Below are 24,886 nucleotides of genomic sequence, written 5' to 3' on the forward strand. Positions count from 1 at the left end.
GATAGGTGAGGTTTTCATCTGCTGCCTAATGAATGATGCTCAATGCAAATGAGGAGATATTACTTACGTGTCAGTGGCTGTTGAATTATTCATTGGTGAAAAAATCACCAGGGACCAGCCAAAGAAAAGTGCAATAAGCAATTAACTGCCTTCATTGGTGCTGCCTGCCTCTCATTAGTCTGTATTCATGTAATCAATACATTTTCCAAGGGATGCACTTGGCTCAGAAAGGGAGCAGAGGGTATGAGCTGTGCTGAGCGCAGGGTAACACCCACTGGTGCTTCCCAGAGCGTGGCAGATGTCTGTTTGTCTGTCTTTGACTGGTTCTTTGGGGTTAGTTTGTTGTGCTTTGTTTTGGCTTTTATTGTTTGTTGGGTTTTTTTTAAGCATTTCTGGCTCCTGTCCAAGCCATGGGCCCCACTGTGGGCTGTGGGGCTCAGGCACTCCTGTCCCCCTGAAGCAAAGCAGGAGGGAGTTGTGCTTTATGTGGCGCGTCTGCCCTGGGCACCGGTGCTGCTTTGTACCAGCTTCTGAGGGCTCTCCCCCGGGAGCTGGGGGGAACCTCGCAAACCCCATCGCTTCCTCTCATCAGCGCTGCTCCCTGCAAGTCTTTGTGGAAACTCATCAAACCACTTCTAAGAAGTACGGTGGATTTTTTTCTTTTCCCACCGCTCTTGGAAGGGTTTTACAACCCAGACCCGCGCTGCTCTGAGCTTAGAAACCTTTTTGTAATTTCCAGCCTGAATTTATTTCTCAGTTCATACCTCGTCATCCCTCTGCTAACACCATCCTTTCATTTAGGTAGCTCCTCTTCCCTGGGGACAGCCGGCACAGATGTGTTCAGCTGCATAATGCGGCTGCTTTCAAGTCCCCCCACCCCACACAGGCCCTGCAGGGTGGGAGACCCTCATCCCTCCACTGCCCGCTCGCTATTGCTCCCTCTTTACAGCGGTGATGCCCAGGTGAGCGGGCAGAACTGTGCCCCCAGCTCCCCTGCCCCAGGCACTGTGCCTCCATCAGCATCACCGTCCTGGCGGTCCCTCGTGCTCACCCAGCCCGGAGGACCCCCTGCTCCCAAAAGATGAAATATGGACCCTTGGGCTCAGGCTAATTGATAGCAGCTCATCATGTCAGTGTTTCTAATGTCTGGGTGGATTTTTTCCTTTTCACAAAGATAAATGCTTCTAATGAGCTAGTTAAACATTGGTGATCAAGAGAAAAGTGTTTTAAATTAAATTTACATACAAAAAAATTGGTTCACATTACAATAATTAGCTTGCTATGGTAATTGGGTGTGCGGAGAGGACAAAAATGTTCTTGCAAAGAAAAGGACAGAAAATTCACAATCACGCTTATGGAAATAATCTCCTTAAATTTGTCACTTTGACTTCAATCCTGTACTTTTAATGTATGCTTTACACCCCAGGGGTTTAGCTCACTGGCTGAATGATGCCACATATGCACGTGTTTGCAGGATAAAACAAAAACCAGAGTTGCATGGACTGTTTTGATGTCCCCTGGTTTGTTGTGTTTCCTACCTTTTAACCAGCTGCTTCACATGTCCGTGAAAGGTACCAACACTTGCTGGAAAACTGTGACCTTTTGGAGAGCTGAAATATTCCTGGGCATGTAGTTATGAGAAAGCAGGGTGTTCTTTTGGTTTTTGTGGGGTTTTATTATTTTTATTTTATTTTTATTAGGAAGGAAAAAGAAGAAGAAAGAAAGTACTTGTGATTTTAACCCAAAAAGCTTTTGCTGTATAACTCATGTCCTAGACCAGGTCGGTTTTGACAGCGATGTTTTGCAGAGAAAAAACAAACCTTTTTGGGAATCTCCAGGACTGATACTGTCAGATCACAAGCAGAGGAAAAAGTGTTCAATATTCTATTTTATCACAATTTTACATATTTTATTGGTCCTAATGAGGTATGAAAGGAAGTAACTGAGGGCGATGTAGTGAATGGGAAGAGAGGCGACAGGAGAGGGTAGATCCAGGGGTGGTTTTGGCCAGTTGACACAAGGAGAGCTGCTATCAGTTCTGTTACTGATTTATTAAAAACTGACTTCATCATCTGCTATTAAGACCAGTAAAATTATACAACCTCTTCCATCTGTGCCTCTTCCCATCCCGTGCTTCACTCTTCTGTGTGAGACATACAATTTGAGTTTGTTTTTTACAGCAAGCAGCATTTATATGTCATTTGCAAAGCAGTCTTTGCTGGGGAGAGGCTCTGCTCAGCCCCGCTCGGCTCAGCCCTGTGCCACTCGGCAGCAGCTGCCCCAGACAGAACTGGGAGCCCCTTGCACCAGCCCACCCATCTCCCACCGTGACAGAAGCAGGCAGCAGCAGAAAGGAGCATTTCTCTTCTGGCCTCATCTGAGTATCCTTGAATAAATCCTTTACGGGGTTTCCAGCCCTCAACCCTCAGCAGCAGAGCTGGGCACCCCAGTGCTGGTCCAAGGGCACATTTTCCCCCTTGTCCAGCACCCATCTGAGCTCCAGCCTTTCTGATCCTGGCTTTTCCCATGCCTCCATTAGCTGCGTCGCTGGGAGCAGGAGCTGTGCAGGAGGAATGCTGCTGGAGGACATGCTGGGTGATGCTTCTGTGCCCAGGCAGCGACAGCAGCCCCACCAGCCCCTCACAAGGACCAACCAGCTCCGCTTCGGTCACATCAGGAGCCTGGGGGAGCTTTGCCTCCCCACAGGATCCTCAGTCCAGGGTACATTGCTCACTTCCCTCGTTGAGCCTTATTGAGCAGGAATATTGCAGTCAATAGTAAATGAAGTGGATAACAATTACATTTATGCCTCTAATTTAATTCATTTATTAGAAATTATATGAGCATCCATTCAGTGTTTGCTACTGACACCAGCTCTCACCAGCCCAGCCCACGTGTCCCAGGGGCTTCCCGCAGGAGGATCATGTAAAGTCTGCAGTAAAAAGAGATAGATCTTAAATTCAGCATGCATTAACTCATCTGCCCACTGCTGCTGGCAGAAAGCATATCGTCTGGAAGTCTGTGCCATCTCTGTTTAGTTAATAAGGGGAAGCTATTTAAATAAAAAAATCAATACAAATAACATTTAGACAGGCAGTGCTGTCCGAGGGGCTGGGGTGGGGGGCACAGGGCTGCTGGTACCCTCCCCAGTTTGGCTGGGCTTGGTGCTGCGGCCAAGGTGGGAAGGGGTCCCTGCTGCACTGTCCTCATCACCCACTCAGAGCAGCCCAGCTGCAGCTCAAAGCCTCCTGCATTCACAATGTGCCTTCGGTGCAGTGAAACAGTACTTAGAACTTACATTTCATTCAGAACAACTGTAGCCTGAACAAAATTACTCTTAAAAAATGCAAATGAACTGCAGTTTCTTTTCATTTTTCCCCTTTAACTGCAGTTATTCTGTCACTGGTGGATTTATGCAGTTTGGCTGCGGGTTTTAATTGCTGTTTGCATACACAGCAGTGTTACATCCAAGCACTAAAAGTGTATTTCCATCTTACATCCAAATCCAAACCACCGCAGAAAAATCATCGGTACATGTGTTTTGATACCAGCTCCATCTTAATCTGCTCTCAGAGCTGCTGAGGAGAAAGGACTAAGTATATTTGTTTTATTTTAAGTACTTTGTAAAGTACCCAGTGAAGCAGAAAGGAAACCAATACCAAGACAGAGGCCACGCAGGACGTGAGGCTCTGTTTGACTTTGCAGCTGGGAGAAAATGTAATAAAAACTTGTGACACACCGGCAGGATGAGACGAACATCCCTGTGCCCCTGCAGAGGGACACTGGGATGTGCCATTCCAGGGGTTCCCCTGGCCCCAGTTTGGCTGCTGGAGGTTGGGTGCTGCCGAGCCATGGGGGCAGCGTGGGTGGCTGTGGGTGCCCGCCACCCCCTCGGTCTGTCCCTGGCTGGGTGGCTGTGGGTGCCCACCACCCCCTCGGTCTGTCCCTGGCTGGGTGGCTGTGGGTGCCCGCCACCCCTCGGTCTGTCCCTGGCTGGGTGGCTGTGGGTGCCCACCACCCCCTCGGTCTGTCCCTGGCTGGGTGGCTGTGGGTGCCCGCCACCCCCTCGGTCTGTCCCTGGCTGGGTGGCTGTGGGTGCCCGCCACCCCCTCGGTCTGTCCCTGGCTGGGTGGCTGTGGGTGCCCACCACCCCCTCGGTCTGTCCCTGGCTGGGTGGCTGTGGGTGCCCGCCACCCCCTCGGTCTGTCCCTGGCTGGGTGGCTGTGGGTGCCCGCCACCCCCTCGGTCTGTCCCTGGCTGGGTGGCTGTGGGTGCCCGCCACCCCTCAGTCTGTCCCTGGCTGGGTGGCTGTGGGTGCCCGCCACCCCTCGGTCTGTCCCTCGCCCCAGCTGGGGCAGCAGGGCTGGTACCCAATGCTGCACCCTGCGTTCCCCTGCCAGCTCCATGCACCAGCCAGGTGCCTGCCTTCCCTTCTTTTTTCTTTTTCTTTTTTCCCCCCTCTTTCTTACTCCCCGGCTGATCAATTATTTAATAGATTTCATCCCAGTGCAGAGCTCCCTGAAGTGAGTTGTTTTAAATTAAATACATTTCTCTTTGAATCAACTTGAGTCCCTGGGAAATTTTTAGCTCTGCAAATGAGCTCATTTGAATTTTTGAGGTGTACCTGAAGCTTGCCTGTGTGGTTTTTCTTTATTTTTATTATTTCAAATCTCATTCCACTTTGTTCCAGGTTCAGTTTTTTCCCTGCAGCAGTGCCCTATGCACCAACTTATCTGAATAATTTCAAAGATAGAGTATTAAAGGGCCCAACATGAAATTTCCTTAGAGAATTGATGTGGGTTAACCGTCTGTATCTTATTGTGCTGGCTTGTTTGGAAGGCTTCTAGCAACCATCCATTATAGTTATAAGGCTGAATGATGACTACGGTTACACAAGAAAAAAAAAAAGGGGGGGGGGAGAAAAGCGTTTTCTATGACTAACAGCGCCCAGGTATTTAAAACACTATTGTCGACACACTTTCCAGGCAGCCTGTGCTGAAAAATACATTTCTCCCTTAATAACATTTATATCCCTTGTATGATGTGAGCTTTCTCTAATCCTCTAAATATGTTTGAAGGAGACAACAAAAATAGGTACATCACACTACAGATTATGGCTCCCAGTATGCAAAGTACCCCTTCATCTTCCCATGCACACAGACAGAAAACAGTATTTTTCCAGCTGTGATATTAGCAGAGGACAACCTCGGTTCACCTTTCCCATCACCGCGGGGTGAGCCGCACCAGCCGGGCAGGGACCCTGGGTGCCCCTGGACAGGCTTCACGGTGCTGGCTGAGGGCAGCGGCACAGGGAGGAAAGGGACCGTGGGGTGGTCGCTGGGGGGCACGGGCAGAACAGCCTGGGGTCACACTCTGTGCATCCACCAGCGTGCGGGGAGCTGCGAGACAGCGACAGGGTGCTGATGCTAGCCCCAGCTCCAGGGCAGCCACACTCATTTTTTTTCTCTTTCCTACACAGAGGGAGGCCAGCTCCATCGCGCAGGGTGAGGAGCTGAGGGGTGCGCAGCAGCTGCAGACCTGGTGTCCCTGGGGCCCTGTGCTCCCTGTCCCCTCAGCAAGGGGGGACAAGCCCACGCCGGAGGCTGGTGGCACCAGCAATCCCCCCGCTGCTGACGGCGGTATCATGGACACACAAGCTCAACAAAAATGATGTAATGGGGAAGTTATGTGTCAGCTCCCTGGATGATGACGGTGAGTTTTCTCTGTCCCTCAAGCAGGCGAGGGCAGCACCAGACTCATGCAGCTTTTAATGCCAAGATTGTTGAACAACACGGAGGCTTTTACACAGCCCGTGTTCAGGAGTGCCGAGGTGAGCTCGGTGCGTTCCCCTCTGGAGTGAGGTGCCGGTTCCTGCCCCGCTGTGGCTCTTTGGCAGCAGGAGAAGCAGCAGCTGGGCAGGGCTGCGACGGGTGCTATGGGTGGCACCCAGCCTGCCCCAGCTCTGCTCTCAGCCCAGAGCCCGTGGGCAGCTCCCTGGACCCCCAGCACAAGTTCGGAGCAAGCCAGTGGAAGCAGACCCCCCTCCCCAGGAGCAGCCCACTGCCCGTGCCCCAGCCAGCTGTGTTCTTCCAGCCCCCAGCTCTGGCTCCTGGGGTGCACGGCCCTGTCCCCCCCCTCTTCGCTTCCCTTGGGCATGGTTTTTGGGAGGCAATAATTCAAGTACTATGGGCTGAATTCCTGTACCTCTGTACATGGTTTTAGCTGTGGAGTGACTGTGATATCTCCTGTGGAGACAGTGCAGCCAGGGAGCAGCGTGGCAGCATGTGTCCCTATGTATTTTATTATACCCAGAACGGAAATAATCATCTCCTAGATCTGTAGGAGACGAGCACCCCCAAGCATGGGAGCTAAGCCGCTTTGCCATGCTCCCAGCAGCCGGCTGGGCCTGTGCAGGGGACAGTTCGTACCCCAGGAATGCTGTCACACCCCTGCCATCCCCATTCTGCGAAGGGGGTGAGCTCCTCAGAAGCGTGATACAGGTCTTTTATCAGAGGAATCAGTTCTTCAAAGGACAATTTTCACTAGCTTTTAAGGATGGGGCTGAAACAAGATATATAATTTATACCTGGATCTGATCCTTTATAATGCAAATGTACAATACTTCAGACACCAACTGGCTCTCACTCCACAGGGCTGAACACTTTAACCCGGTGCTGGAAACAACACTTTTACCCACCAGGGCAGCTATGAGCATCCTGACCGTTTCCCTCTGTCCTTCAGCTCCGGTTCCTGGGTCTGGGGCAGGGATGCCGTGCCTTTGCTCTGTGGGGAGTGCTGGCTCTAGGCCTTTTCTGGTGCATGTCACCATCTAACCCTTGAACTGTTTAACCCTTCCAGGCCCTTCACCTTCTCTGCTCTGCCCTTGTTAGGACAAGAAGCTGCACAAATAAAATACCTGAGCCATAAAGAATGGGAAACAAATGAGGTGACAGTAAACATTCCTAAGCCTAAGTTAACAACAAAGTAAGTTGGTACAGTAGTCACTGGCTGGGATTTTCCGAGGAAGCTACAGGCAAGCCTCGGGCAGGCTGTGCAGAAGGCTTGACAGCCGGAGTCTAGATGATGTGCAAGACCATGCCTCCTGGTTCCTCACACTTTCTCTCTCTCCACTGCCAGAGCAGTTATGAATTGGAAAACATCAGATACGAAACTGCATGTGGGAAAAGTTTATTATTTAAAGAAATGTCAGCATCAGGAGATATCTTTTTGCTTTGTTGGTTTTGGCAAAGATGCAACTGTGGAGATGTTGTGGAACGTCAGGGTGATATTTCTCATGCAGAAATGTTGAAAAGAAACTGCACAAATAAATCCTGGTGTTTTAAGCAGAAACAGAAAACCAAGAAAGCCACCACCTGCCCGTCTCACTTGGGCACCAGCAGCAGAAAAAGCAGGATAAGCAGTGCCAGCGGCGGGTGCGGTGATGGAAGCTGGCTGGGTTGGAGCTCCTTTTCCCACACACAGCGGGCAGCTCTGAACTGCTTCTCTCAGAGAAAGACGGACTGCCATCCCTTATAAATGCTAAAAACACACTGGAGAATCCAGGAGAAAATGAGAAAAGGGAAATAATAGCAGGAAACTAATCCCCAGTGTTGTAGAGAGACCAACAGCTCAGAGAGCAGCAGTCCCGGAGGGAAGGGCTCACCCACCCAAGCACACACCAGCTTGCAGCATCAGAACCAAAATCCCTGTCAGGATGGAAAAACACTGAGGGTCTGGGGGAGCTGTGGACCCCCTGCTCCCATTGGTGCTGGATTAGACCGTGAACTGAGCAGGAGCCTGTTTGTTCTAACAGCTGCATTTGTGTCTCACTTCAATGGATTTTTTTTCCAGGGATGACTCTGATATACCTGGGTTTTGCAGGACACACAAACCCATGGTGTCCACCTGAACCTCTGCTGCTTTTCCCTTTCCCTTGCTAAAAGCAAAACAAGGGTTAACAACAGCAAAGCCAGGCAGGTTTACACTGAAATCCCCCCTGCAGATCCCCAAACAAAAGCTGCAAAAATGCCATGAATAAATTCCTTCCTGTTTGGCTGAGTTTCCAGTGTTAAGTGGACTATTTATGTGCTTTTGTTACCCCAGCAGGGAGAGGGGTCTGGTGTGTTTGCAGAGTGAAGGGAGTTCAGTCTGCCTTCTGCTGTGCTGTTATTTCATTTTAATAATTACTAGCTTAAAGACCCAATAATCACGGGTAAGCCTGAGTGAACTCTTGTTAAAGCCACTGGGCAAACAACCAGCCCAGCGCTGGTGGCTGCCAGGATGGGCTCAGCCCAGCCAGGGACCTGACAGGGGTTAGAAATTGCTTCTGTCCGCTCTGCTGCCTTCAGACACTCGAGGAAATGCATCTTTTGATCCACTAACAGTCAAAAGTGAACTGTCCAATTGAAAATTTAGAACAGGCTCAAACAGAATAATTTGCAGTTTGTTCAGTTTTTAAGCCAAGCTGTTTCCCTGCTTATTTTCTGAATTTGCCATTTAGATAAAAGAACTGCCTTCTTTGTTCAGCAGCAGTTGTGGGCTTACTGCTGCTGCCTGTTCTTGACAGAAAGAAAGACCAAACACCAGTACCCCAAACAGGGTTCTGTCTCCAAAGGGAATTGCACTCCCACGCCTGCACCCGCGTGCCTTGGTGGACGTGTGACCTCCCCATGCATACGAAGAAGAGTATGAAGCCTGTGAGATTGGAATGAAACAGGCTGAGCTGTCTCGCCTCCACCCCAAAACACTGTCAAAAGTAGGAGGTGATGGGCAAAAGCCTCTTCTCAGCGATGCTGATAATTTGGTTGATTTTGAGGCAGCAGCAGGGTCTGCACGTTCAGAAGGAGCATCCACTGCCGGTGCTGCTGAAGTGGGTGCAAACCCTGGTGCTCCCACCCGCCAGGTGCTCCTGCTCCCTTGTGGCTTTTGCCTCAGGAACAGGGGATGATGATTTCAGAACCATCCCTGAGCCTATGGCACAGGATCAGTCCTTTGGGAGAGGCATTGGCAGGGCTTTGCCATTGCTGTGGCATGTGCCACTGTTTCTTGGTGCTCACTGCCACGCACATTTCCTCCCAAATGGCAAAAAAAACATTTCCGAAAGAAAGAAACCCATGGTGCTTTCTCAAAATACTGAGAAAATGGAAGGTAACTCATGGATGGAAAAAAATTGCCTGATGTGTCATTTTATGAACATAGTTTGGGAGAAAGAAAGCGGTTACTTTCAAATAACGAGTTTCATATTTTGATAACAGGGGCTGTTAATTAGCTGTGGGTGCCACTGCTGGCAGATGTCAGCTGTAACTGGAGTGTGAAAACTTACACTTTTCAAAGTCTTTTAATAGCCTCCTTAATATGACACTCGGGAGGAGAGTTTGTGCAAGGAGTCACAGCAGTCTCAAAGAGAATCAGCTGAAAACCACAGGCAGAGGGAGGAGGGCAGCACGTGGGCTCCCGAGCGCAGAGCCGCAGCCCCTTCGTGCGGGGATGGGCAGCCCGGGGATGCTCCGCTGCTGGGTCGTTCATCCACAGCTGCTCTCCGGGTCTGAGACTCCTGGACCATGCACGAGGAATGGACGTATAGTGAAGGCAGAACCTCAGGTGGTGTTTTCCATCGAGTATTTCCCCCTGCACCTATTTCTAGATCACTGCTCTTCCGCAGAGCAGAGATGGGAAGGCAGGGAGCCATCCTGCGCAACGGGTCCATTGAGCAGGGTCAGGAGCCAGGTCTCCTTCCCTGCTCCTCATCCTCTTACTGCTGAGCTCAGGAGGAGCCAACTGCCTTATTTATTTATTTATCAGTCAGTCATGAGCACAGAAGATGCCTTTGAAGCTCTCTTATTTGTCTCTCTGGCTGGCAAAGAAATATTGCACATCTTGGTATTTTATTCCTTTTGATCTCGCTGCCGTGATTTTCACTACCCCTGCCAAGCCGCTTGCTCAGGCCTCCATCTTTGATGTAGGTTAACAATACCTTCCGCAGCTCTTTGATGCTCCCTGGAATATTGCTTTATACGTTTTTCAGTGGCAGAGCACACCGCTCCTGGTGCGGGGGTGGGGCTGAGCCATTCTGGCCCTCCCTCGCTGGCACCCATGAGTGACCCCAGTGCAGGAGTCCAGTCTGGACCAGATGCTGCTGCACAGAGACAGCATGGGCACTGGTGAGGGGAGTGAGTGGAAAATGAGCCCCGTTGTTAATGCAAATGCACCCCTGAAGCCCCCACCTCCCTGCTCTGCTGGGGGGGATCCCTATCTCCCCACTGCCTCCTCCAGCGAAGCCCCCAGCTCTCTTCCCTCCACCCCAGGTTTTGGCTGCTATCGCCCAAAGGCACACACGGAAATGTCCCCTCAGACACGCCAGGTCCCAGGGGAAGCTGGCACAGGGTGATAACTGATACCCACCCCCCAGCATAAACTACACAGAGCTGCACCCCCAGGCCCTGAAAATGGGACCTTTGTCACCCTTGAAAAACAAGGGCTCAGCTTCTTGCCTGGATGCTTAAGGGGAGTAAGACCAATAGTCTTTATTCAATGTTAAAATCGTGCACACCCGTGGCTTGCTCTGTGCTAATTGTTGCCACCGCTGAGCTGGGGGGTCACTTCTCCTCCTGTACAAACAGCCATTAAATGTCACCTGAGGAGTCCATAACAACCCAGCTGGCTGCTACTTAATGCAAAGCGTGTCCTGGTGTGCCAGCTGGTGATTGATTCCACTTCCTTGCGTCAATATTTTAATTAGGACTGTGTTTTCAGGGTTAGGTAAATTTGAGAGGAGAGCAATCATGGCAGGGAGCTACTTGTCTTTACTCAGGAGCTGCTGATCAGCCCATGGGGGGCCGGGGGGAGGGGGGGGGGTGGCGGCACACCTGCGGGATTTCCAGCCCACCACACCTGGGGCAAGGTATTAAAGGGCTCGGGGCAGCTTGTGGTTAGCAAGCAACAGCCTCCCAGGAGAGTGAGCTGCCGGCGGCAGGATCTTCTGTGAGTACGGCTGCCGGGGCGAGGGCGGGAGGGGAGCTGGGTTCCCATGGCCGGCAGTCGGTGGCGATGCTTGGGTGATGCCTGTATCCCTGCTCCCAGAATTGCAGCACTCAGCTGGCATCTTGCTGAGCTGCCAGTGTGTTCATGTTTAGCCAATGCTTAATGTTTAATCTAGCCATGCTCGGGCAGCGGTGCCGGTGTGATAAATGTGTGTGTGCGAGCCTCTGGCAGTCCCTGCTGAGCTTCTGCATCCCTGTTCCCAGCTCATGCGGGGCTGTGGTGCAGGCAGTGTTTAGTAGCATCTGCCAAGGTCATAAACAGCTGGTTGAGAAAAAAAAAATGCTCAAATAGGCCCACAAAAGCCAGAAAATATATGAGGGTGACAAATCTCAGAGAAGCCTGTGATGATATGGCAAGTACAAAAGGAGCTAATTATGCAAAAGAATCCCTTGATCCCCTACCTCCTCAGGCAACCTTGGAAAGGGCAATGTGGGGACTGCTCTGTGGTGTCTCTCCAAGACATGTTGCTGTTGGGTTTGGGGACAGGAGCTCCCCGTGCAAGCGATGGAACCATAGCCATGCCAGAACTGCAGCTGTGCGCCGCAGCGTGCTGGGAAGCTGCTGAAGGCCTGGTGGAAGGGAAGCCTCAGGGTCTTGAGGGACTGAGCCCCACTCCTCCTGGCAGACCGCTGCCCTAACTACTCAACCGACCTGTCTCCTGGCTCGAAGGTGCAGGCAGAAGCTGGCAGCAGGAGGTGCCCGCACAGCCTGGCCTGGTTGGCAGCCCCGGTGTGGTGGTGCCGCGTGGGGCTCTGGTGTCTCTGGCGTGGGTGGTGGTGGCTGGCCCTCGCTGCTGAGGCACACACCAGGCTTCTCTCCTGCCTTTTTGTGGAACTTCTTGGTCTCTACAACCATGGAGTTGCAGCCTGATTTTCAGTATTAATTAAGCATGGTGCATCCATACAGGATGAACCGTTTTGCTTATGAATAGGTAATTTATAGACCAACGAAATAAAGCCATAGACTATTAGCATAATGTTGCAAATAAAACATGGCATAGGGTTTTCATGAGGCTCCTCCTTGGGGTCCTATCACCTAAATTACAAGAAAACTCCAAACGCACAGACTGAAAACACACAATAAAAGTTATTAAGTGTTCGGAGCGACACTGCAGGTTGGTGATGACTTTGGGTTTGTTTCAGGACTCCAGGCTGCAACGGGCTGGAGCACAGCGCAATTTCGCATGGCTGTGTTGAAGAGGTGTCAGCCTGTTACACGCCTGCTATCAGATCTGGTGTGCTACCTCTCTGGTTGCCTGATGCCTGCACTTAATTTAAGATTTCCTATGGATCTGTGATTATTATTTGTGTGTGTGTGTGTGTCCAGCTGCAGCTGAGCTGCTTGACACAAGGAGAGTATCTGCCTGTGGGGCGAGGGGACCCTGGAGACAGGAGCCTTGGGATGAGCCTGGGGGCTCCCAGTCATGGCCCAGCTGTGCTGGCACAGCATCCTGGAGGGCTGCAGGAGTCTTGCTCCATGGGGCAGCCACATTCCCTGGGCTGGTGGCCCCTCTGCTGAGGGAGCTGCCAGCCACAGTGGCTCCCAGAGTGCCTGGGCAGGACGGGCTGCCCCAGAAGCAGGGTGTGTGGGAGGCAGATCCCGACAGCACCATGCACTGTGCCTCGCAGATAATCCATGCAAATGCCCTCCTGGACGCACTGCAGAGCTGGCTGATCTAATTGCAGGGATAAATAACACGCACAGAGGAGAGAGAGAGAAGGGAGAAGCAGAGGCAAACAAAGGATGCGAGGGGCTGGAGAGCGCTGTAAGCACACGCGGGTTTCCAGGCTGTCTTGTGATCTGCACTGATGCCTGATCCTGCCCAGGGTCTTACCAAGGCTTTTGCAGTCTGAGGCAATGAGTTTCTTAATCCAAGATAATGTAGAGGGGGAAAAAAACCCCATGGAGATGAGAGGGTGGGTAAGGGGGTTGGGGGGTGGGGCTGGCAGGAGAAGCAAGCAGGAGCTGCAATACCCACGTGGGACTTGCTTTGGGCCCCATGTGTTTTTTGGGGCTCTGTTGCAGCTGGTGCACCAAGAAAGGCCAAAGCAGAGGAGTCTGGTGTGTGATATTGTATATGATAACTTCACGAAAATCGCTTCTTCCCAGTGGGGAAATAACAGCAAACGAGGAGAAAGGCCTGGGGGGGCGGGGGAGGTTATAAGTTATCAGAGAAAACTGCTTTGAAGAAAAGTGTAAGTTTCCCCTCCAGAGGACTAAGAAGCATATTACATTATAACCTGATTAACACAGGCCTCCTTACAAATGCATCTGGAAATGGCTTTGAACTTTTGCATGGAGTGCTGTGCAATGGAGAGGGACAGGAGATCACGAAGTTGGCTGGCTGGGGAGTACTTAGGCAGGAATTTAATTCCTCCAAAGGGAAGTTTAAGGCTTTTCTCTGAGACAAAGGTTTGTTATCTAGCCCTTTTCCTGCACTTTCCAGAGCTGGCTGCTATCGCAGGGGCGTGGGAAAGGGTTTGCAAGACACTGGTTCAAGTGCCCGCCAGGTACCACTTCTTTATTCTTTGTATCCTGTATTTTGACTCAAATGTGCCTTCCAGAGAGACATCCTACTTACCAGCTCTGCATTATTTTCCTCCCTCCCTCCAGTTTGCTTCATTTGTTTTGAACATTTACCCTATGAAAGCAGCAGTGAGAAACACGCGTCATCACTTGACTGCAGGGGCTGGGGCCTTGGGAAAAGGAAACAACAAAATCAAGAACAGCATTTTAAAAATTGTTAGCACTGTCGTGAAGCTTGAAAAGGAGAACATGGAGCCTTTTGCCAGTTTCTCCCTTTCCCTTCCCTGCATGCAGATGCTGCACAGGGGAACCCAAGAAGCCATTTGAGAAGGACGAGCTGGGTACCACAAAGCATGCTAGATGCTTGGGGGCTGCGTGTGTGTGTGTGCGTGCCACAGACTCCCTGTGAACAGTGGATACCAGCAGCAACTCTGACTTCTGCGTTGCATGGGGTTGGCCAGCCCCAGGGAAACAGTCCCTCCCAACAGATGTGCCAGGGAGCTTCAGGGGTGAATAAGACATTTCTTGTGCTAAGGGAGCTGCTCAAGCAGAGCAGTGTCAGCACATGAAGGGCACTGCTGACCTACAAACGGGCAGTGAGCAAGCTTGAGTTATTATTACCTCTATTATTGCTTTGCTTTCCTACTGCTGCTCCTATATAAAACCCTGCATCAACATCAGACCATTCATGCTATGCTGAGACACCCTGTGTGAGTCACTGGGCTCCTCCTGGCTGTCTGCCGCTGGCTTCCATACCTGTGGCTGTTGCTTTTCAAACTCTCCCTTATGAGGGATCCAGGCAGCTGGTAATTAGTTGCTGCTTAGAAAATTGTTGTTTGATTAATGAAGTTAGGCTGGAACTTCACATCCGTGTTGTTCTTGATCCAGAAAGTCCTGGCTGCCTTCAGGCTGCAGAAGGCTGTCTGGGGCTCAGTCATGCAGGATGGGAAATGAAGAAGAGCCTGGGCTGCAGTCTTTTCTGAGATGTGCATTAGATAGAAACTGTCAATAAATGCCTGCGCTACTCAGAAAGAGCATGCAACAGTAATACCGTAGCTTACATATGCCACACTTCTTGCATGTCGCCAAAAGTGAGAAGGCATTAGGGCTCTGTAGATCATGTAAAATTAGCAGCGTGAGCCTCTGTCAGCCTGAATAGACACGGTTAACCTTGCAGAAGCGACAGATTGTTGCTTTAACAGGTCGGATGGTAATCGTAAATCCCGGCAGCGGAGGAGCTCGCAGCGGCCGCTCCGGGCTCGCAGGGAGGCCGGGATGCGGGTTGCAGCTCTGCCGCGCGCTGCGTGGTCCAGCCGCTGGGGCGGGAGAGAGGCGGAAGCAGGAGCCCTGTGCTTTTCTGGCGGTGATGAAAGGATCTTTGAAACGCTAAGGGAGGAGGGAAAGAGGTCTTGCTTTTTTTTTGTTTCAGAAGCTGTTAATGAGCTGTGGGGCTCTGCAGCCCTGGCTGGGCTGTTCTGTATAGCTGAGCTCCTCCAGTTATTTACGGTTTAAAAAGGAAGAAGAAAGCGCCCTGGAAGTGCCAGAAACCAAAGGTGTCTGGAAAAGCCCACCTGGGCCAGGGCTGCTGTCCTGAACAGCCATCCCTGTGCTGCCCACAAGCTTGGGGACAGGGTGTCTCACCCAGCACTACTGATGGGGGTACACTGGGACAGGGTCTTGGCTCCTGAACATCCTGCTGGAGCTGGTGTGTGCTCACCTCCAGCAGTGCCCACCTGCAGCAGGCAACTGCCTGCATGAGGTGTACAGGCACGTGGCGTGGGAGCCTCCTGGTTTCCACAGGGCACGTCAGGTCAGGCAATGACAGCAGGCTCGCAGGCAGCCCTGGAAAGGCACAGCTTCCATTTGTCGTTTTAACCATTAAAAGTAGTGTTTTTCTTCAAATAGAGTCTTACAAGTTATTCATTTTAATTTGCTACATACTTGAAGGTGAGTTTAATACCATTCATACATTTTCATTTATAAATTTGTCAGTAATAAGAGTGTTGGCACATGGGAGAAAGTAACTGCATAATTGCAACTTACACGCTTGTCTTACTGAAAAACTGCTAGCTCAGGCATCGTCCGCGCCTGTGCGTCATGCATGAAATTGCAAATAGAATTTAATTTGCCCTTGTATCCTGTAGGATCAGCTTAAAATGATTAATGCAGGAGAGAATGTTGTCAAGATTTTATTCATTACAATCTCGGAGGACTGCAGTGCAAAACCATCATGTATAACATGATAATGTGTAATATGCAGCTTTCTGAACTGCTTTCTTATGGCAAACAATTGTATTTCTACTCCTTAATTCCAGTGCTGAGGCAAGCGGGATTCATCCCTTGCATGTTGCTGTGATCTCCTGGACAGCTGGAAATGTAATTTGTTTAAATTTAGAACATTTAGAGCTGGTGTCTGGAGCAGGTAATACTGCAGGAGTTGGAGGTGTGAGGATGGCGTTACCTGCTCCCTTACCAGCTGAGAACAGACCAGGCTCTGATACAGGGAAAGTCCAAAACATTTTATAGTTTGCTAAGATAAGGAGTCAAAAACACACGTGGGTCTCCTCTTGCCCCACACATTGCTTGGGGAAAGTCCAGCTCCCAGGTAGTGAAACAAGCATCACAGCAGGGCGACTGCTGGCAGGGAGCTGGGGGCAGACTGCAGCCTGCCCTGTGTCCCAGTGGGACCCCCTGCACGGGTCTGGCCAGGGGGCTGCCCTCCCAGGGTCCCTGCTGAGAACAGCCTGCAGCCAGGCTGCCTGTGCCCACTCCCGGGGCACCTGGGCTGCTGGCAGGGGGGTGGCACAGTGCCTCCTGTGAACCGTGTCCCAGCCAGCACTGCAGATGGTGTGAAGGCAAAAGTAAGTGGCGAGAGCTGTTAATGAGAGTGTAATTACGAGGCTAGGTCCTCCATGACTGTGGCTGTTGGCTTGTCTAACCCTCCCCTTCCCTCCGTTGGCTACAGAAACAGCATCTGGCCAAACCTGGGGTCATCCTTAGCACTTAAACAGGTGACAGGAGCAGGGGCGCAGGGCAGCACGCCCTGTGAGCAGACACAGCCCTCGCAGACTCATGGTGCCACGGCACAGCCTCGCCGCAGTGCCGGCAGCAGCTCCTGGCTGAGGGGCCAGTAGGAAGACTTTTGCAGTAGTGGCTTGTCCAGCGTGATGGAAGTGCAGAGATGTGGGGCAGGAAAAATACTACCAAAACTCACAGTTAAATGAGAAAGGGCAGCCGAGGCTGAGCTGCAGGACTGGAGAAATGGCCACAGAGCCAAGTCTCAGGAAAGCAGCAGGGAATGATGGGCAGCACCCAGCAGCCTGGGCACATCACCCGTGCATCATGCACCAGTCTCCACCTGCGTCAGTGAAATGGTCCCTGAAGGAGCATCACCATGCGGTACCTGGGGTGGGGAGCTGGTGGGGTTGGCGGGCAACTGGTGGGACGTGGTGGGGAGATGGGACTGGGCAAACCCCGAACTGTAACTCTTTGTCGGTGCATTGTCTTCAGCTGCTCAGGGCTGATTTGTCCCAGCATGTTTAAGTTAAAGCAAGACTGCAAGTTTTAAAAAAGGTCTCTGAAGAAGGATGTGTTCTTCTGCTGAAAATTCTCTTTCCCCTACTGATGGGTAGTCAGTAAGAAAACCACCTTTCTGCTCTGTTGCCACTGGGCTAATTGGCTTAACATGGTGAGAGTAATTATTGGATTGTTCTCTTTTAAAAATCATTTTGGTGATGGGTTTGTGAGGAGGTTATGGCTTAGGAACTGTTCTAATCAGAACAGTAATTGGAGAATGAAATATGGGTTGTGATTATGTTATTGAAATGGATTGTCTGGTAATTATATTAATACAACAGAATTACTGTAGATCCCATGTAAACTGCAGTCAAGAGTGCTCCTGTCTCGGAGGAGTATTCCCTCCTGCCTCAAAGTTAATCACCACATTATTAAAATGAAAAATGGTTCTCCCAGTCCTCCAAGTGAGAGACAAAAGTCCTTTTTCCTTGGCCTAAAATATGTTTTTACCTTTTGATTTCTAAGGATTTCTGATGGCGGCTGATCCACCACCAGCTGTTGAAAAAAAAGCTCCAGCAAAATGACAAGACACCCATCCTTCCCCTCTGCCTGTGCTGCCACGTGTGCGATCGGTCCCAGGGCAGGCAGGTCCCTCCCCACCAGGGAATGCACTATTTACACCCTGAAGCTGCAAGTTAGGGGATGCTTGTGCAGCAGGATTTACTGATGTAATTACAGAAGCTGTTCAGTCAATTAAGTGTTCATAGCACAACATGGACACCTCAAGCTCAGGTCTCCAGCCTGTGCCTTGCTGCTTGTGTTTGTGGCAGGGACAGACTCCCACCCAGCAGCCGGGGCTGGGGCTAGCAGAGGAGCAGCACTGTCGCTTACACAAACCTCCCCTGGCACCAAAGCTGCCTGGCTCTGGGATGGAGTGTTCCCTCTAAACGCCTGGTTTTGGTGGCAGAACAGCCACCTGTGGGGTGTGTGACAGGGGAATTCAAGTGGTGACAGTTGGATGGCCATGGTGCAAATCAGTGTCTCCTCTTCATGCTCTCCAGGCACTCCTGCCGTGCCTCTGGAGGTTAGGGCTCTGCAGCCTTTGCTAGTCTAGCTGGAATGGTCATGATGAGCAGACACAATGTGCTGGTGGCCTCTGCCCTGCTCCTAGCCCCGGGCAAGCACAGGTGACCGTCCTTATGCAACTTGTGCCTGCCAGCATGAACACGTTTCAAATGCATCGCAGTTTGAGAGGTTCCACTTTTGCATTAATTTAGAAAACCACTGCAAGTAGTTATTCTGCCTAATCCCCTTTGCAAGCCTTATGCCAGATTGCTAATAATTAATTACAAAAAAGAGAAACACGTCAGGCTTGAAGATGACTGGACCTCCTGAAAGGAGCACATGGACTAATGCTTTATTGGTTTAGCTGCCAGTTAGAATGAGATAAATCAATGTTAATTTCATTGTATTACAACAATATTGATTTCCTATTAAACAGCAGACAAAGCAGGTTATGGCTTTAGGAAAGCTATTAGGAGTTAAAGAACGGTTTTTATTGAGAATAAATGGGGAATTAATGTTCAATACTGCTGGGTCTGGAGAGTCAAAGGAGGAGGAAGGTATTGCATAGAGGTTAAGGTGAGTGAAGGGGCAAAGCCAAGCCCGGCAACGCCGCACACAAATGTCCTAGCAGAAGAGAGTGCGGTGACTGATTGGGCTGGATGGGGGAGAGAGAAGTGGGGAAGCTGCCCCAGGGGACAGGGTGCCAGCACCTGCACGGAGCTCGGGCACAGGGATGCTCCGGTCCCTCCTGGTCCTGCTGAGGGGACTCAGTGCTTGCATCCTGTCCCCTGCAGCCTTCTCGGAGAGGGACTGCTTGCTCTGCCATCTATCTGCTTCTTATTGATCCTTGGCTGAGAGTGCCTGGGCTATCACAGCAGAAAATCACTGAGGAATTTCATTACAGAGAAAACCTCCCTGCAGCCTGGGAGCCGCACAGCTGCCTGACTCCATAACGTACCTCCTCCAAAGGGTTAAACGGGCAGCTGCCGAGGGCCTGGGATTAAGATAAATAATTATTAACTGAATCAATACTAATAAAGCAACTGAAGTGAAGCTGTTAGCTTATTGACTCCTGGAGTCACTTTTAATGGTTCTTTACAAAGTGAACGCCATGTAGCCTCCCGCCCGTGCGAGCGTGTGGCACAGCCCAGCAAATGCTTTTATACTGTGGAGATCGTTCTGCATCAGAGGGCAATGAAATGAGGAATTAGAAGCAGTAATGTCTGTTAATTACCAATGACAAACTAGAAATCAGCTCAAACTACTATAAAGTGGCATGAAAAGGAAAACATTTTTTATTCCCCCAATCAAATGTTTATGTCCTGTTTCCTATGTACATGCACCAACAAAATCAAGTTTTAGATACTGAATGAGGCAGCAGCAGGTTGGAGGCTGGGCTGTTGGCACAGTCCCACTGAGCTCAGCCTGGGGACGGGGTTGCTGTGAGTGTGGAGGAGGGGGTGCGAGCTGCTGCAGCAGAACAGTGGGCAGACCCTGACCAAGAGCCACCCAGCTCAGAAAGGGAAAATTGTTTAACCTGGTGGCATTTTCTTTGTAAGTTCAGAGTTTGGCTAAGATCATGAGCTGGACATGCCCCAGCTCTGCAGCCCTACGGCTGGTTCAGGACTACATGAATGATAAGAAGGAGAATTCATGGTGGATGAGCAGGGCAGAACATCCCGTACAGCATTAGCTCAATCCACTCTCCACAAGGAAGCGGATGAAGATTAACTGTAACAAGGTTCAGAACTGAAATTTCTGCGTGTTAAACTGAGTTACGGCACTGCACTCTGCCAGAACAGTCTGTGGGCAGCCCAAAAGGCCTCGGATTGTGATAATCCAATTTAGGAAAACCAAAAGTATGAATCATAGAACACCAGCTACAGCAAAAGCATCCAGGTTTGAATGAATGAGAACAGTGTTGGCTGGGTCTTAAAACCAGCCTGGCAGGAGCTGAAGCAGGTGCTGAAAACTGAGCTGTCATCTTTCTCAATTAAAGAAAACACAGTTATAAAAGCTAGGCTTCTAGGCAAATACAGTCAGTGTGCTTGGGAGGTAATTTAATCAGAGCCTTCCCTGCATACAGCTGCTATGTAAGGAACTCTGAATACCCAGAGGACAGTGCTGCTCTTCTCTTTCTCTTGGTCCCTGGTCAAATTCTCATTGGTTGCTGCACGCTTGGGTTTTACCCTCTGCTGCTGCAAAACAGAACAGAAACTGCTCAGTCGTGGACATCCAAGTGCCAGGGTGGCCTGGGAGAGTGGCAGCTCATGAGTGCTGGGACTATGGAACTGCAAAGCTGAGTGAAGCATCCCCCAGCACGGTTGTGCTTCCAGTGGGAGCTGCTGGCCCCCAGCCATGCCTGGTGGCGGAACACAGCAGCTCCCCGGCCCCTGCTGCCCTCACTTCTGGGACTTTACATGCACCAGGAACATGTGCTGCCCTGAACTGCCTTGGGATTTTTGACTCTTTCTGAGCCATTTGTTGTATATCCAAGATGTAAGGTCCAACGCTGGTCCCGAATAGGACGGACAGCCCAGGACTGGCTGCCTGCCATAGCAGTGCAGCCTCTGCCCCACGTGCTGGGAGAGCAGGGTGATGCTTCCCCTCCTCTCCCTGGGGTTCATGGATTTTTTTCACCCTGTAAACACTCTGAGGTTCTGTTTTAACCCAACAGTGCTGCTAGTCTAACAAATATTTCCCCTCTTTGCTTTTAAAGCACTCTGAGCTAGCCAGAGGCTCACAGTCTCTGCCTGGAGCTCTGCTATGAGATGTTGCTGTCCCCTTGTGCAGCAGCTCTTTGGTGTGGGAGTGATGTGCAGGTGGGCTGAGGTCTCTGCTCAACCCTGAGACACCACAGCCAGAGAGGCCACATGAAAGGCACTTTCATTGCAGATGAATCATGTGTGCTTTCATTTGTTGGCCTGGTTGCTCGCTTTGTGAGGTCTACAGAGGCACCAGCTCTTTAGGTGTAGCTAGGATAGACGTTATGTTCATTTAAAGGTGTTTCCCTCCAGTTTCTGTCTTGCAGAACTGTCGAGTGCTGAGTTCTGCCACCATGGCCCATCAGCCCGCTGCCACCCCCCCCCGGTCTGGGTGTCTGAGCTGGTGATGCTCCTCAAAGACCCGGGTGCTGGGGCTGGTGAAGCCTCTTCCCGGGACAACAAGATTTATGGGCTGGGGTGTGATGCCGCAGGCCAGCACAGGGAAGGCAGCAGCCACAGCTCCCCTGGCCCTGGAAGGATGGGGGGGGTCATCCGGGTGGAGTGTGGGGCTGGGAGCTGCAGACCCCCACGGCCGGGGGCAGCACAGAGGTGTCCTCGCCCCGCTGCTCTCCAGCCTCCACCGCAGCATTTGCAGAACATTTCAGGCCGGTTTCCAGCAACACGATATTCCAATATGCCATTTGCTGTCTTATGTGGCTTTACCGGGCTAATCTCTTTGCCTGCAGGGCTGTTGCTGGGAACAGCCGCTTTGGTGTGTTTGGGCTTTGCGGGATGCTGCGGTCAGAAACCAGAGGCCAAGGCAGAAGCAATACCAGGAAAGATTACTATCCTCGGCTGGCTCTGCTGCCATGACCACTCCTGGTTAATTATTTGTCTAAGGATTACATAATGCAGACATGTTATTTAGAGTTTAGCAAGGGACTTAAAAAAAAATATCAAAAGAGACATGAGGAGAAGGCACAAAAGCTGGAGAGAGAAGGGCTATAAAAAGAGCAGGGAATGAAATGGCAAGACAAAAGATCTAATTACAAATTACATTTGTGTTCTCATCAACTTAATTCAATTTTATTTTCTTATTGTTTTAATCTTTGAGCTTAATTCAGCTGAACACAGTGCATGAAGGAGGCAATGAGATCCGCACAGGGTTTTTTCAGGGCAGACTGTGGCGGTGGGTGCAGGCAGCCCCAGTGTTGTTTTTCTGTGGGCTGGATATATTTGTTCTCAGTCCTGGAGGCTTCAGATCAAAAAAAGGTGATAAAAATTCAGCATTCCTCCCCGTGCTTATGTGAAATGGGATCTGAAACGTCTCTAGCTTTGATTGGATACCCAGTGTGACCTGACATTTAATTGAGGATGGGAAAGCACAGGTATCTTAAAGAACAGGAGGAAAGTAATTCTGACATTGTGCTTTTGATGAGAAAATAGCATTTTTCACATTACATTGTGCATTACATTACATTGCAAGTACTGGGTGCTACACAAGCGATGCTCAGAGAGAAACACATTTGGACTTCAAGAGGGAGCTGGTGATGCTTTGGGGGTTCACCTGAATTTTAAATTAAACTATTAAGCAAAAATCTGGCCCAAAGCTCGGGGACTATATTGCATATCAAATTTCTAACTTCGAAATTGTGCTCGCAGTAGGCATGCTACCATAATGAAGTAGTAATTAGTTTGAAACAAATTAAGTGATCTAAATAGCTAAAGAAACAAAACATGGGTAATTTTGCTCATGGGAAATAATACACTTGACAACCAAACCAGTTCTTGTGTCTCCACTTCTCTCCTGCATGAGGAACAACTGACCTGGAGATGAGCTGGGAGCCCTGCTGCATCCTGCCTCGCAAAGCGGCCAGGATTGCATGGTACTGCAGGCTGGGATTAACCGCGAGGTGGGATGCTGCTGTCATGTGTCAGCCCTTAGGAAACGTGCGGGGCTCTGTGCTCACCCAGGGTCTGAGCAGCTCCAGAGAGAGCCCTCGACTCCCTTTGACTGGTTCTATCATACCAGACACAGCTGCCTTTCTGCCCAGCTCTGCAGCAGTTTGGCAAGCACCGTGCAACTCCCCAGGGCTTGCATTTCACACTATGCAGTCCTTTCCTTGGGATATTTCCCCTCTTGGTCGTGGATTTGCTCACCGTGCGAGTTCCCACACAGCAGACCCACCATCCTGCCTGCTGCTGCTCCCTGGGCTTCCCTACCCCACCTTGTGCTGCTGGCAAGCAACGTGTGACCTTTCATTTCAGCTCCTGTGGCAGCAGGAACATTCACATTTTAAATTACAGATATTTCAGCCAAATAGCCTATTTGTGTTCAGTCTTTATTACCATCTTATGCTGTTTTGCAATTGACCAGAAGTAGATGTGAGTTTATTTGGGGGTATATATAATGCTGGGTACATGCAGCCAACATATATCCATGCATTGATTTTTGGGCCAGCTCTGAGAAAGGCAATTCAACAGACAATTAAATTAGCAGCTAGATTTGTCATTTTTGGCCCAAATGAGATCCAGAGAAGAAATTGCCTTGCTACCAGCTCAGAGTTCATCACTCTACGAGGAATATTGCATGTTAAAGCCTGAGCTGAGCTGTGTCTTCATCAGGCTGGGAGTCTGCCTGCAAACTTTATGCTCTCTGCGGATGATCCTAGCAATATACCTTGGAACGGAGTTATTGACTACAACCAAAATAGGAACTTTGTCCAATGCCTTTCCAGACAAAATTGGGCAGAACTTTTAATATGAATTTTGATATTTTCCTCTCTGCTTGTGTTATGCCTATTTCTGCACTCACTCTATGCCAGCATAGGGGAGTGGAAGCAGAACTGGCATCGCATTAGCAGTTCTGTGTGTGACAAAAACTGAGGGGTTTCTGCACACCCCTGCTGACATGTGGTGCTGCATCAGTGAGGGCCGAATGTCGTGGTTTCAGCACTGGTTTGCACAGGTGTGTCTGCATTTGCTATGCCCAGTCTTAAAAAAGTTTTTCCTCTTCTGATCCCCATCCAAACCTCTAGCACTGAAGCCCACCTTCACCCACCCCTTTGGACAGGCCTCCAAGAGCAGAGGAGACAAAACACCCTTGGTGGTTGCACAAGCTGCGTCTCTGCCAGTGCCCCCGACCCGCTCCTGCCACAGCAGAAACACCGGCTGGTTATCAGCTGGCGTTGGGGCTGCTTTCACCTGCAGTAATTTATGGTACGCGTCGTACCAGTGTGAAAGGTTTCCCATCAGCAGAGCACCGTGCTTATGGCACGAGGGCACGTGCAGGCTTTAAATCTGATGATGCCTGTAGGATCTGCTGCCCGGAGTCACCTCCGTGCCGAGCAAACCAACCTCCGGCAACGTGCGTGGGAAGGGACAAGGGCAGAGAAGCTGATAAACATCCTCCGTCCCACGGGCTCACAGCCAGCAGGAAAATCATGCTCTGTGGCTGAGGATTGTTACCTAGGCTCTCGTGTCTCAAACATTTTATATGTCATTTTATTCCCCGCATTTATCGACTGTGTTAAGCACAACTGTGCTCAACAATAACACTCAGATGAAAATAATGGTTTTTGTTACTACCAGAGCAGCAGAAAGCAACAGGGAAATGTTTTTTAGCCCTCACTGAAGCAACAAATATCCAATGAAAAAACACCCCAAGCCCTGAATATCCCTCAAACGTGTCAGCAACCAGAGAAGCTCCTTTTCTGTGCCATCCCTTGTACTTCTGCTTTCAAAACGAAAAGTGAACGTAAGGCTCAAAAGCAGAGTCTGCCTAGGCAGAAGGGTTGTAATATTAATATTTCTGCCTAAGCTGAATTTTTTTTTCCCAAACTCCTTAATTACATAGGTAAGCGGATAACCCAGCCTTTCTGGCTAATTGTACAATAATACCTGCCATCTGCTACTGTGTTCCAGATTTGGGGGGGCACAGCTGCACACAGAGTGCTTAGTGAAACAACTGCAAGCTTTTATAGATACTTATAACTTCTGCAACAATGAATCTGTTCTAATTAGCACTAGAAATA

The sequence above is a fragment of the Falco rusticolus genome, chromosome 17 (genome assembly GCF_015220075.1).
Source record: "Falco rusticolus isolate bFalRus1 chromosome 17, bFalRus1.pri, whole genome shotgun sequence".
Taxonomy (NCBI): domain Eukaryota; kingdom Metazoa; phylum Chordata; class Aves; order Falconiformes; family Falconidae; genus Falco; species Falco rusticolus.